The 14,261-nt window shown below is 33.6% G+C and overlaps 1 long non-coding RNA gene across 1 annotated transcript; it reads left to right on the top strand.

Annotated features, from left to right (window-relative positions):
- The first annotated feature begins 3,175 nt into the window (after positions 1 to 3,175).
- LOC128282599 (uncharacterized) lies at positions 3,176 to 5,452 on the top strand. Its single transcript, XR_008272925.1, has 2 exons — positions 3,176 to 3,259; positions 4,969 to 5,452. It is a non-coding gene; the product is annotated as an uncharacterized LOC128282599 (long non-coding RNA).
- Positions 5,453 to 14,261: the final 8,809 nt, after the last annotated feature.

The raw sequence follows: 14,261 nt of genomic DNA, 5'->3' as shown, positions 1-14,261 counted from the left end.
GTTTAAGGGACAAAATGTATGTGAAATGAAAAGTTTTAAATTGATCTAAATTTTATGGCCCAATTTTATGTAGTTGGTTGAGTTTAAGTCCAGTAACACCTCGAACCCTGTCCTGACATTGGATACGGGTAAGGGGTGTTACAGATACTAGGCCATTTTGGGCCAAACTGGGCCACGTAGGCCCAATAGGCATATAGGCCCTACATGGAATCAATCACATAAAAGTGTGGTTACTATTGGGCTAGGTTGTGTAAACCACACGGCTAAGGTCAATTTGGGCTATGTGGGCCGTACGAGCGTGTGGGCCCACATGGGCCTGCAATATGGGCCGTGGGACCATTATCATTGATTGACTGTTAAGGTTGCACGAGTCGCCCAAGACGACTATGGACCTACTGTTGGGTCGGTAAGTGTACTTAGACCCTTATTTTTGGTAGGATGATTATTTTACCCCTATGTGATGTATGACTGTTTAAGCATGCCATTTTTACTGTATGTACATTTATATCATGTTCCATTGCATGGGGTGGGATATATGATTTTGAAAGAAATGTACCAAAAGGCTATAAGCCTATTACTGGAAGCTCTACTGCAAATATTGTTTTAGTGCCGTAACCGGTATGACTTGGTGTGTAGGGTTGGGTGGGTCGATTTTATCCCCAAATGGTGTGTAGCGGATGGATTCAGTAGGATTTTGTGTTTGTATACTGCACTAAAATGGGCTAAGGCCCAGGCTGCCACTGATATTGAAATGGGCTCAAGCTCAGACTGTTACTGCTACTGAAAGAGGGGCTAAGGCCCCTAATTGAAACTGAAGGCTTAGGCCTAAATTTTGATTACTCTGATTGTATTCTTTTATGGGATTTCACACACTGAGTTTTCTTAAATTCACCCATTTGTTAACTGTACAGGAAATCCCCAGGCTTAGAGGGGTCGAGGCGACGGAGGACTCAGAGGTGGCCACTTGACGAAGTTTCTGTTAACATTATAATTAAGATTTTATTTTGGGTTTCATTATGTAATAAGGCCTCTATAATTTTTAATTTTTGGGGTTTATTTACTTTTTATTTATATCTGCTAGTAGCAGGATGCGGGTTTTCAAAAGATAAGCAGGATTTACCAAAATACCACGAATACACAAAACCGTTTCAAAAGCTTCCGCAATAAACAAGATTTTTGAATTAATAAGTTTTAGAGTGAATACATTTTGATAGTGACACAAATTTTAAAATCATTTCTAGTTTACACAAAGAGGCTAAATAAACATTGAGCTTTTCAAACGATTTCACACTTTAGAAAAAACACTTTAATGTGACATCGCTAGATTCGACCATAATGTCCAGGTTGGGTTTGGGGTGTTACATAACGTATGCTCGAGTGGTATTATACTAGGATTACTCATCCGAGCTAAATCCTTTCTATAACATAGTCAATGGAATTACTCGTCCGAGCTAAATCCTGTTTGTAATAAATGCAGGACCTTATTAGTTTCGAAAAGCGTATATAATCATCAGAATTCAATATTTAATCGGGACTTAACCCTTTTTTCAACATTTGATGCATGTATGAAATTTCTCATAATAACATTCAAGTAATGTACATAAATATAAATCACATTCCATACAACACAACATTCAATTAAACATAATTACATGCCGGATTATGTTACACGAAGGTACCTCGACACTTGTTCGCGTAAAAAGTCTACTAATCCGTAACCTTTTCTTTTCCTTGATCTAACCTCAAATTATTGTTGTCTGGATCTATATAAATGAATTTAACTGTGACAGCCCTAAAGTGACCCTAGTCGGAAAGCGGTTTCGGGACCGCTAAACCGAGTCACCAAATTATTTGGATGTGATATTTATGGTCTAAAATATGTGAATATGAATGTGTGAAAATTTCAAGCTTCGATTTAGTCAATTGCATGTGAATTCAGTTATTAGGACTTGTGTGACACTTTTGAAATGTGATAGGCTAATTTATAAGGACCTAATAGTGCATGTAATCATAAGGGGGGACTTGCATGTCAAATTTCCCCCCCTAATAGCTAGTGGCCGGCCATGACAAGGGATTATGGGTAAAAACATGTCATAAAACATGTTGGGACAATGGTGTATGTAAGAAAAAATAAAACAATGAGCATGGGAATTTAATAATGAAAGGAACAAAAAAAAAGAGAATGGTGAGTGTTCCCCCCTTTGTCATGAGTTGAAGGAAAGAGAAGAAAAAATTTGTTGTTCATCTTTTTTTTCATTTCTTTGAGCTGAAATTCTAAGGAAGAAGGAAGGGGTTCTTGCTTCATGCTTGGTTTGGAAGAGGATTAGGAGGAGGTTTGGCCATACTTGTGTCTAGATTAAGGTATGTTTGAGGTTGTGCCATGAGATTCATGCATGTTCTTAGTTGCTAGCTTGAGTTCTAATTAGTCCATGGTTCAAAACTTTGCTATATCATGGGGATGATATTCGGCCAAGGTAGATTTTGTGTTAATGTCATTGCATGCTAAATATGAAGCTTGTTAATGATACATGTGATGGTGGATTGATGACTCTTGGATTTTCTTTTTAGCATTTTTGAGTAAGACATTAAGTTTTGGAATTGATGGAATGGAGAGTATGCTTAAGTTGTGTTATGAACAACTATGTGTTAAATCGAGGTTTGCTAAGCTAGCTATTAAGATGAATGTGTTATGGAAAGAAATCGGTCTTCCTAAGAATATGATTTGTGAATGTTTATATTAGTAATAGCCGAAATTAAAGAGGTTTGATGTCTTGAACAAATGTTGATTATATGATTCGAAAATGAGATATGTTAATGATGAAGTATAATCGGCCATGGAGGTAGCTCATTTTGGAAGTGTGATTGTGGTATATTTTTCTTTGTGATTGATTATAAAAATTTGGCTTAAGTGAGGTAATTGGTAAAAGATGTGTTTATGATGTAACACATATGTTCTCGTAAGCTAAGTTATGTATATGTGATATCTTGCATATTGGTTGTTATGGTAAGGTTTGAGATATTGACGTATGAATATGTTTTGTTTGTGGTTGACAACTAATGGTTAAGTTGTTAAGTTACATGCTTGAGTAGTAAATATGTTAAGAATGGTTCTAAAATGTATATGGATGCCGTGTGATTGTGTTTGATTGGGAAGTAAATTGTTTGATTTAGCTCAAGAGCCTAGAGGATCAAAGTCGGATAAGGGAAAAGAGAAAGTAAATGAATAGCCGTGGGTATCTAGTCGTCAACCACTTCCGAGGTAAGTTTTAAGCGATTAATCGTTGAGTAAATTCAATCATAATAGGACATAATGAGTTGATTCAATAAGATATGATGTGGCCATGATATGTCTTAAACCCAAATGGTAAGTTCATAAGTGTTTGGACTTGGAAATTTAAGAGCAAATTGTGATAATTTGCTTGGACAGCAGCAGTAATGTGATTTTAGAAAATCACTATAAATTGTTGGTGTGGAATTATAGGCTGAATAAAATATGTAATCAAAGCTTAGTTGGTCTAGTTTCTTATAAAAGAGACCATGGAAGCAAAGAAATTTCCTATAAAGAGATATTTAAAGTTGTGTGGGACGGTGTCAGAATGACTCCGAAATCCCCTGTTCTGTTTTTGGAAAATCATTATAATTTGTACAAAAATGGTTATAAGATAAGATTTATATGCTTAGACTCCTTAATGAGTCTAGTTTTAAATGAAATCAAATAGAACACATTTTGAATTCTGTACAATGAGAAATTTGATTTGTAGTGAAGAGTGGTCAGATTAGTCAAACAGTGAAACAGGGGAAACTTTAAGAAAAATATGGTATTGATTGGCCACACCTAAAATTCTGAAAATTTTATGGATGAAAGATACGTGAGTCTACATTCGGGGAAAATTAACGGCAATTGATTTTGAGTTTTGTAGCTCCAGTTATAAACAATTTAGTGACTGTTGCTCAGGAAAACTGCATGTAGTGAATATGTGATTTTGTTGTAAACTTTGATGAAACTATTTGAGTTGCTTATAAGCTATTGCTGAAATTGATGTACAAGAAAAATATGAAATATGTATGAGATATATATATATGTGATAAGGCCTAATGGCCGATGTGATGAATGTGAAAGTGTGTATATATGTGATAAGGCCTAATGGCCGATGTGATGAATGTGAAAGTGTGTATATATGTGATAAGGCCTAATGGCCGATGTGATGAATGAGAAAGTGTGTATATATGTGATAAGGCCTAATGGCCGATGTGATGAATGTGAAAGTGTGTATATATGTGATAAGGCCTAATGGCCGATGTGATGAATGTGAAAGTGTATATATATGTGATAAGGCCTAATGGCCAATGTGATGAATGTGAAAGTGTATATATGTGATAAGGCCTAATGGCCGATGTGATGAATGTGAAATATATGTGTGATATGTATATGTGGTAAAGCCGAATGGCTAATGTGAATGTTGTAACATGTGATTAAATGTACATGAAACTTGGAAATATGTTCCGGGTGAGACCCGATGACTACGTGTGGAGATTATGTCCGGGTAAGACCCGATGACTACGTGTGGAGATTATGTCCGGGTAAGACTTCGTAATAAGAATTGCTTATAAATATACGCAATGCGAAAGGTTAAACAGGTATGTACTCCAAGTTTATATATGATGCACATGAGAGCAATCTATGGGACTATTCCTATGATTATGTGACATCGGTTTAGTGTGAGAGGTTATGTGAAATCATATGATATATCTATGTCACATGAGCTCACTTTTATGTGAGAGTTTATCTGCCTATTGTATATGATGAGATGTGCATATTCGGAAAAGGGGATAGTATGCCCGAAAGAAGAGTGAAATAAAAAAAACGAACAACTATGTTATAATTTGGTTGTTATCTGTTGACACTGCTTAAAACTTACTAAGCATTGTAATGCTTACTCCGTTTACTTTGTTTCCTCTGTTTTATAGATCTCATTGGAAGCTACAGGCTCGGGGATCGTCAGCAACTAGTCACACTATCACTACCCACTGTTTGGTACTACTACGTTTTGGAATATCTTATGGCATGTATAGAATAGACTAGTAGCGGGAGGATATTTTGGTTAATGTATATAAGCCATGCGAAAATGGCTTTAAGTATACTTTGATCATAGCATTGTAATCATTTTGTATGTCGTCCATCGAGAGGTATGGAAATGTTGGTAACGGTTAGTCATGGGAATGGTTATTCATGATCACTTTTGGTATATGTATGACAAACTCTAGTTGATCCATGGAGGATCATGAAATAGGTAAAGTTTACCTTAAAAATAAATGCTGGCAGCAGCAGTGATGTGGATGTGAAAAATCTCTAAAAATAGTAGGAATGGAATTAAATAGCGAATAAATTTTTAATCGAACCTTGATGAATCTATTTTCATAGGAAAGTAACGAAACTTTCATATGAACATTATATTATGAGATGTTAAAGTTTTCGTGAGACAGGGCCAGAACGGTTTCTGGATCCCCTGATCTGACTTTATAAATTCATTATAAATTAACCAGAGACATTTAGAAGTCATGTCATATATGTATAGATTCCTTTTTGAGTCTAGTTTCTATAGAAACAAACGGCATCAGTATTGAATCCCTGTGCAGGGAGATATCTGATTCGTAATGCATGAAGGTCAGTGTAGTCAAACCCTGGAATAGGGGAGACTTTAACTAATAAACTGTACTAATTGGCCCAACCAAAAATTCTAAGAAAAAATATGTAGATGGAAATATGAGTCTAGTTTCGGGGAAAAATCACGAATCTGATTTTCGATTTGTGGAACTCAAGTTATGATTTTTAAGGTGACAGTGATGCAGTTAGCCAGTCGTCTGGAAAATTTTTAATTGGACTGTGAGAGTAAATGAATTAGTCGGTTAGCACCTCGTGTTCGACTCCGGTAACGGTCTCGGGTACGGGGTGTTACATTAACTATCAATTTCACACATTTCATATTTAAAAAGACTCAATTTATGTCCTAGGAAAAATTACTATTTTGCCCCTAACATTTTCATAAATTCTGATTTTGTCTCTAGGCTTGGAAAATGAAACTTGTGCAAATTACTCCCTATTCCAAGCCTAACCAAAGCCCTATTACAAATTTTATAGCACATGTATTCATAAAATTTCATAATTTTTCATCAAATTTTACAATTTTTCATTTGAGTCCCTAAATAATGTTTTCATCAAAAATCACTTTGTAGAAGTTGTTTATCTATCAATAATCTTTCATTTTCTACCATAAATTTCTAATTTCCAGCATATACATCCATGACCCATTTTTCATACCTTGATAACTTTTCAAATTAATCCCTCAAATAGAGAGATTAAGCTATCCTGGTTTCAAAAATACCAAAATTACTAAAAACGAGACAAGGAAACTTACCCTATTAGGCCTTGAAAGTTTCTTTTCTCTCACCTAGGGTTTCCATGTGTTTTAGGTTGAAGATGATGAAAATAAGATGATATATTTTATTTTCATCTTTTAATTAATTAGGTATTTTTCTATTTCCAATTTAGTCATTACCCATTTTCTATAATTCCATGGATGAGTCACTAAGAAAAATCTACATACTTTTCTTAATGGTCTAATTACCATATAAGGACATCTAATTTTGAATTCCATAGCTATTTAATCCTTATAGCTACTAGAATTAAACATTCACATTTTATGCGATTTAGTCCTTCTCGTAATTAGAAACTTAATCGATAAAATTTTTGTATCAACATTTTCACACGACATGCCTATTATAATAAAGAACCATATAATGAAATAAAAATAAACCTTATTTTCAGATCGGATTTGTAGTCCCGAAACCACTGTTCTGATTTCACTGAAAAATGGGTTGTTACATCTAGTTCTCTTTTAAAAGTATAATATACTTCTTTACCATTACACCAAACATTCTAACATTTGTTGGTTAACTATTGTTTCTTTATGATGTAACATCACTATTTTTTTAATAAAAATCCTTAGAGCTACCTATAATCCCTAATCAACCCTTAAATAAGAGATTAAACAGGTTTTAGTTCATTCGAACGCACATCTTACACTAACAACAATATCGATAACAACCAAACTAAGATTTAATTGGCAACATAACTATTTTAATATTATATTAAATAAGCTTCTTAAATAGTATAATAAGTATTGAGTTGATTTTTTAGAAAAAATCTACATTAGTAAAAATACATATAAAATTTTAAGCCCCAAGCCCTAAACCTATTAGAAAACACAACATTCAATACAAGCTACATTTTTCTTAAAAAAGAAAATTAAACAACATTTGTATAAGATAAGAATTATCAAACCATTGGTTAAAGACAATTTTATATTCTATTTAAGCTAACCCAAAACACAAAATCAAAAGAAAAAAAAATTATTCAAAACCAGAATGCACTGAGAAATCAACTAAGACAACAAATGAACAAGAAATTGATTATGACATTGTTAAAGAATATATCCAACACATCATTTTATGACATCATTGACAATTTGAAAGATGAACATAGTACAAATGATAAATAACATACTACAAATTGATGTGCAAATGTTATACACACAAAATAATCCTAAAAGTGGAAAAAATCAAACTTACAATGAAATACAACATTGGAAGAATTCAAAAACAAACTAGAAATGCGTCACCTTGATTAAACCACAATACTATAAAACATGCTCATTTTTATGTAAAAAAAAGTTATTTAGAGATATTTAATATCATTTATAGATATTTAACATGTTTAAGATACTTTACCATTCAACCTTGGATTTGTTTTCGTGTCGACTCGCTTTGCTAAATGTTTACAAGTTCTAACTAAACAACTATTTGTCTTTAAAATTGTTCGAATCATAGCTTGAACCGACCCGACTCGACCTATGAACATCTTTGCAGCAAAATTGACCGGTATTTATCTTTTTAGATAAGATCAACACAAAAAAAATTGGATAACACTAGAAAGAGAGGAGGTTGTAATTTTACAAACTCTTTAACTACTTATCCATCGTAAGATTGAATATGAAATTAAAAACAAAAATAAAACTATTTATCACTTCTCCACTTTCTTTCTACTGTGTTGATAATTTTGTAATCAATATACTCTATTTCATACGAGCCTGATTTTATATAGATTTTTTAATAAATTTGGATTGGTTTTAACGAATGCATATTAAGCATCATACACATTACCCAGCAAAGAAGAAAAAGCTAAATAGGAACATTTCATGATGTGTAATAGGATATGAATAAAAATTTGACATTCTTAGACAACCTCTATTTATCAGTACAATATGTCCGACATCCCGAATCTGTGATCATACTTGGCCAACCTCATGACTAGTTAGTATGTTTTAAGTCAATATAATACTATTTTCCCCCAGAAATGCATAACTCAAATTAACAACAAAGATGTCAACATTATGCTAATAAACTCCAAGACCCAACCCTCCGATTAATACTAATGCTACCCTACACTACACTTACAACCATGAATCATACACAACCACCAAATTTTCAATCTTATTCTTGCGTGTTACATTCAACTCTTGGATTTGTTTCTCATGTACATTCCTATATTGTAGATAGAATGAATCTCTAATGATGATCATTTACTGCTTGTGGATTAGCTTATTAGGCTCAATCTTTGCACCAGTATGATGACATAAATACGTAACCGTGGGAAATATATCTCAATCATGCTGTCGGAGGAGCAAGTGTGCATATACAAATGGATCAACCTACCTAAGTCAAACTTTCTTTCCTACAAAATAGCTTACAATAAGATAGCTCAGGAAAGATTAACATTTGACACTTTTTGAGTTGGAAAAATATTGGTACGTAAGAATTGCATCCACATTTTAGCTACTGAAAAGATAAGGGCTTGGTCAAAGCGAAATAGTTGATTGGTAGTCGGTTGTCACTCCGAACTCTCTCGGCTCTTTATTAGGTGGTCGATAATTGCTTCTAAATTGATATTCTATAAGGTTATTTCATCAATGATTGAAAAATAATCAGGCTTATAGCGGGGTGTACCATAATACTTATGAATAGCATTGAGTGACATCGACTGTGACACCATTTACCTTAACCATGTGTTTTGAAGTGTGCTTGAGGTTTTGCAAAACTTGTGCACTAAAAGGATCATGGTTGGTTCTTTCGGGTGAAGGAAAATATTAATCCATTCATGTCAATTGGTCAAGTCCCAAATTTCATTCGAATAAGCTATTGTGAGGTCAAATCCATATTCAATAATGAATGATTTTTCTTGAAATTTATAGAAATCATTCGTAGCCTCTTAGAAAATAATTTTTTTATCAAATGTTTAAGGCTCACCCTCTTGTACTTGGATGTTATTTCTTTTTGTGCCTCTAAACCCTAGACCCCTAATCCTAAACCCTAAGCCATGAACCCTAAAAAACTATTTTTCAAAGCTATTTAAGCAAAATAGATGAAAATAGTTTATTTAACTAAAAAAACCAAGTAAAAAATGCCCAAACCTGATACCAAATGATAGGAGAAGTGGATCAAGATGGTATTCAAGTTGTTTAACTTAAGAAGATTCGAATCTAAACCAAAAAGAAAAAACCAAATAAATTTAGTAAAATATAGAAGACAAAAACAACTAAAAGAGTTCAAGAATAAAGAATCAAGATCAAAATATTTTTTTTCATTTTTTTAACTTTTCTTGTCCTATTATGCATATAACACATTATCAATTTTTTTTTTCATATAAAAAGGCTACACTTTAATTTTTTTAATTTTAGAAAATCAAAAACACCTTGAACAAAAATATTACTTTCATATCAGAATCAACAACCAATAACCAAATCAAAATTATGTTAATATAAGGTGTGGGATGTCTCTCGAAAAGAGGAGATCGTTGGCCCTTGGTTTTTGATCGAAGGTACAATGCCAAAAGGTGTGGAGGTAATGAAAATGATTAGGGTTTGTTATGGAAGGAGAAGAAATGAGAAAGAAAGAATGAAGGAAAACAAAAAAAAGAAAGAAAGAAGGAGAATATTAGAAAAAGAAAAAGAAAAAGAAAAAGAAAAAGGGAGAATAGGGGAAAAGAAACGTGAGAGAGATGGTTAAAGCATAAGCAAATATCACTAACAAACAAAATCATAATTGAATAAAATTCAACAAATGTAGTCATTAAAAAATGTTACTTGTTTTAAATCTTAAACCTTTTTTGGAGGTGAAGGGGTAGATGAGATAAGTCAAGGATTTTCATTAAGCCAGTAGTAAACAACAAACATAACATTCATCCACTTCAAAACATCAAACAAAGCAATCCCTTAGCTGCTAATTCGCACACCCTCAACAGCTTAAATAGAGTTACATACAATGTCTTTACTTGATTTAGACCACCTAATCAAGCTTTGTTACATATAATATCTCTACCTGATTCAGCCCACCTAATCAAGCTTTATACATTAGCCTCTAATTTTAGTTATGTATCTGCGACATATTCTTAATTTTTCTAATGTCAACAGTAGCATTTTCATTTTTTTCAATATGGAATGGATCTTCCAAAGTTTCAGTTAGCATTCTTGAAAGCTACTTAAGCTCTAATCAATCAATTAGTGGCCTTCACCAATTTTTATCATCAAAATGATTGAAAATTTTAAAAGTGGTCCAGTTAACTTCTCTTGGATGTGATAATCTCTCCTTAGTAAATTAGAATATATTTGTACACTTCAATTTTATCCACCTACAACTTGACCTACATGCATCCAACTACCTTTATAGTGGAAAGAAATAGAGATGAAACATAGCACAATGCTGAAAACAAATTAGTTTAGTCAAATGTATGAACCTTCTAATTAGTAAAATACATAATATATATGTGCACTTAGTGAATGAGAATTCAAATCGATCTCTTAGGATCTTTTCCATTCTATAAGCTTATTTGATATTGCAGAGTCGACTGGTCCAGATTTTTTTCTTTCTACCATAACTATCCTACCTGCAAGCCGCCAAAATAACCAACAAATAACTTGTTATCATCTTTTTATCACTAAGACACGGACTAGTTCATAGCTTTTGTTTCCTTTGTTCTGGACAATGTAATTGATCAGTTAAGCTTCAAAATGCTACATCTACAAGTATTCTTCTATTTACAATATTTCATATATTTGTTCTTTTCTGTTTCAAACGAAGTGATGTGTGTGCCTGGAAACAAAACCTAAACACATCTATAATAATAAAAAAAGTGCATATACCTATCTAAACAAGTTCACCGACAAATATTTTAGCCACCCCACACAAAAAAGGTCATTGGTGTAATGCCCCAAAATTTTAAGAATTTAATTGTGAGACTCTGCAGTAATTAATTTTTGTATTTGTGCGTCTGTGTTTTGCTATCGTGTTTAAGGTTTAGAGTTTGAGTCACATCGTTAGAAGTTTTGTTATTTTAAAAAACAACCCTTAATCATGCATTACATAGTTAAGTTCAATTTAGCATAAACTTATGTTAAGAATGAGCCTACTGGTTCATTGGTTAAGCATTTGTATTCAGTTAGGTCCCATGTTTGAATCCTGAAGTATGCGATAAGGAACTTTTTTTGCTAAGGGTTAGAAGTTTGATGGGATGTTATCAAAATTTTTAATTTGTCATGTTCTTTTTATTTTTTTTTCCTTTCTTCTCTATCTTTTCTTCCTCTTTTTTCTTATTCTTTTTTAATTATTTTATTTTTCTTAATTCTAATTGTAGTCATAAGTAAATACAAACTTAAACACTATAAATCGTATCGATGGAAAGGCTATTGAGTAAGTCACTGCCAATTCACTCGTTTTCACAAATTTTTTCCCATTGTTCTTTGTAACTTGCTCTGAATTAGGTGTTTGAATGTATTATGAGTATCTTTGATAGATGATGGTTTGTTTTACTATTAGGCGGAAGTATCGGAAGTGACAAACAACAACACGCCAGTTCCAGCAGTTGTCGTTGAGTTTTCGTAAGTAATAGTTTCGTTGAAGGTTCTGCGTCTAAACTTTTGACATAGCCTAATTGAGAATTGTTGCCAATTAACTGGATTATTTGTGTAATTGGATAGTTGTGTTAGGCTTCAAAAATTCCTTACGTTGTTTCTGCATCAAAACTACTTCAGGTGCATATCGAAAACCTAATTTTATGCAAATTTTAGTCTCCAAAAAACATGACTGTCGACACGACATGACCAGGGACATAGGCGTGTACCTAGGCCATGAGAGCCACACAATTGTGTGTCAGGCCGTGTGGGTGGCTATGGAACTCATTGTTCATCAAATTGGAGCCATACGGGCAAGGCACACGAGCGTGTGTCTTGGTAGTGTGGGGCCATGTTAGTGTAGGGTTCACACGAACAACGAACACGGGTGTGTATCTAGGCTGTGTCACACACTGTTTATGTTTTAGGACCACATGGCCAGGGACATAGGCATGTGCCCAGGTCGTGTGGCATATAAAGAAGGATTGAATCTTATTTTTGAGGCTATGAGTGTTGTCCAACATTAACCCTGACCTCCACAATGTATGAATGATTTGAAATTAAGTGTATGAGAATTCTCTGATGCTTTGTGACTGACATATGGATAACATAACTATATGTGTACTGTGATAGCTATTTCTAACACTGAACTGTATTATCTATTTGTGAAATGAGTCAGAATGATTGAACACATGTTGTGGGTATTTGTACCCTGCATTTGCATGGGTTGGGATATTGTAAAGGAGTAAATTGTTCTAAAATAGTGGCTAAGCCACAATTCGTATAAATATGAACCTGGGGCTTTGTCACATTCTCGATCTAGCAGCTAAGCTGCGTCTCTATAAACGTGTTTGATAGACACTCTATGGTGTGTAAGGTTGGTTGTGTGACAGCCCAAAATTGACCCTAGTCAGGATGTGGTTTCGGGACCACAAAACCGAGGCATAAAAATAATTTAAAAATTTATTTTGATGCCTATGATATGTGTTAATTTGTGTATGACATTTTGATGTTTCAATTTAGAATTATAAATGTGAATTTCACTAGAAAGGACCTAGTAGTAAACTTTGAAAGTATGATGGGGAAATGTGTGATGACTAGTTGATCATGCATGCAAAAATAAGGGATTTGCATGTCAAATTTCCCCAAAGATGGTATAGTGGCCGGCCATGACAAGGGAATATGGGCAAGGAAAACATGTTATGACATGTTTTGTTAATGCATGATGTGATAAATGATAAAAAATTAAGCATGTAGGAAGAGAAACAAAAAATCAAAATTTGCTCATCCTTTCCCCCTTTTGCCGTGAGTGCAAGAGAAGCAAAGAAAAAATTTTGTTCATCCATTTTTCTCTTCTTTGGCCGAAAATACTAAGGAAAAAGGAAGGATTTTTGCTTCATGCTTGGTTTAGAAGAGAACTAGAAGGAGATTCGCTATAATTGCATCAAGATTAAGGTATGTTTGAGGTTGTGTCATGAGGTTCATGCTTGTTTTGGTTGCTAACTTGATGTGCATGTTAGCCATGGTTCAAATCCTTGTTATGCCATGAAAATGGTATTTGGCCAAGGTTGATATTGTGTTAAAGCCATTGCATGCTAAATGTGAAGCTTGTTGATGATGCATGTAATGATGGATTGACTACTCTTGAAATTTCTTTTAGTATTCTTGAGTAGGACATTGAATTCTTTGTTTAACCATGACCAAAGTTAAAAGGGTATGGTTGTGATGTATTCGACCATGGTGCATTCATGAGCATGATTTATGCTTGTTACTTGATTGGTAAAATTTGTGTTTGGATGGGTATGAACCCTTGAGATTCGCCATGCACCTATATATATATATATATGTTTGCACATGATGTGTTGGAATGACATATATACTACCTCAAAGTATGTATTTTCATGTGATTGTGTTTTGATTATGAAGCAAATGATAGATGTGTATTGAGCTACAATATGTAAAGCATTAGCTAGTAAAATGTGTGCCATGCATGTGTGGTATTAAACATGTAATTGGCCTCAACATCAACATGCATAATCGGCCCATGAATGAGTACCTAAGAGGTTGTGTTGTTCGCCATGAGTAAGCATGTTGAAGGCTTTGTGTGTTGAGTCGATTCATGAATTCCGTACTTATGTGACTTTAATGTCTAGTGAATATATGTGGGCTAAGTGCCTTGAGTTCCTCTTTTGATACTCAAATGATTGAATCAATTTATTTGCTAAATTAAGCTCAAGAGCAAAGAGGGACCAAATCCGA

This window comes from Gossypium arboreum, chromosome 10, assembly GCF_025698485.1.
Source record: "Gossypium arboreum isolate Shixiya-1 chromosome 10, ASM2569848v2, whole genome shotgun sequence".
Lineage (NCBI taxonomy): Eukaryota > Viridiplantae > Streptophyta > Magnoliopsida > Malvales > Malvaceae > Gossypium > Gossypium arboreum.
Note: the sequence above shows the minus strand (reverse complement) of the source record. Positions and strands in the feature narration are given on the sequence as shown.